Here is a 1,093-nt window from a genome sequence, read left to right as displayed (position 1 = left end):
CCTGGCCGCGGGAACGCCCTCCCGGAATGAAGCGCTTCCCGGTGCCTTCAAGGTAGCTCGGTTCCGGATCGAGAACCCTCCCTGGTCTTCCCTCTCAGGTCCCTGCTGTCCAGAATTGAAGAGAACCCCAATCTCCTCGGGTCGGGTGGGAGATAGCCCCAGTGTCCCCCAGTCCCCACACGCTCCATTTCCCCAGTCGGAGCGAGAAGCCACCCTCAGAGCCCCCAATTTCCTCCCAGCCTAATTTAGAGCCCCCCACCCCCACCCCCACCCCAGGGCTCTAATTTAGAGTCCTCTCTCCGTTCCCAGGATCCCACATTCAGTTTGGGGGACCTTGTCAGTGCCTCGCGTCCCGAGTGGGGAACCTCCATCAGCACCCCAGTAGAAACCGTATCCGCTTCCCCAATCCGTCCTCAGCCCTTGGTGTCCAAAGTGAGAGTCCCCCTTAGCTTCCCCAAATCCCTGCTGTCCACATTAGTGGACCTTGTGGTCTGTTGAGAAAATCCCCCCCCCCCGCCCCAAGCCTGGGTTCCCAGTTTGCCGTCACCCCCAGCCCCCGGTGTGAGGAGTCTCCCCTGGTTCTCTCCCTCCCTGGCCGGTTTTGTGAGCTCCAGACTCCTGTCCTGATTCGGAAAACCCGGTTTCAGACGCTCACTGCCCCCACCACACTGAGGCTGGAGGAAAAGGCTGTGCCTCTTAGAGCCTCCCGTTTCCAGTTTAGGAGCCCAACGCCTTAGCAGTGCACCGTCCCCTCCGAATGACCCCTTCTTTTGCAGAGGTCTAAGCTCCACCCCATCCCATTGGAAGAGCCTAAACTACCTACCCACTGCATTTGGAATGGCTTCCCTCAGTCCCTCTTATTTTGAGGCTACTCCCCATGAAGGCAAACACCTTCCTTTCTACCCCCATCTTCTGGGTCTCTGGGATCCCCCAGTACTTGCACCCAAGGCTCCTGGGAGTCACCTCACGGTACCCCTAAAATTCCCTCCAGCCTGGGAACAACCCTGAGAAAGTATTCTGGATTGCCAGGGGAGCTGTGGGACCACTCTCCTTATCCCCACCTCTCCTTATCCCCACCTCTCCATATCCCCAC

The sequence above is a fragment of the Colobus angolensis genome, unplaced genomic scaffold (genome assembly GCF_000951035.1).
Source record: "Colobus angolensis palliatus isolate OR3802 unplaced genomic scaffold, Cang.pa_1.0 Scaffold28, whole genome shotgun sequence".
NCBI lineage: Eukaryota > Metazoa > Chordata > Mammalia > Primates > Cercopithecidae > Colobus > Colobus angolensis.
Note: the sequence above shows the minus strand (reverse complement) of the source record.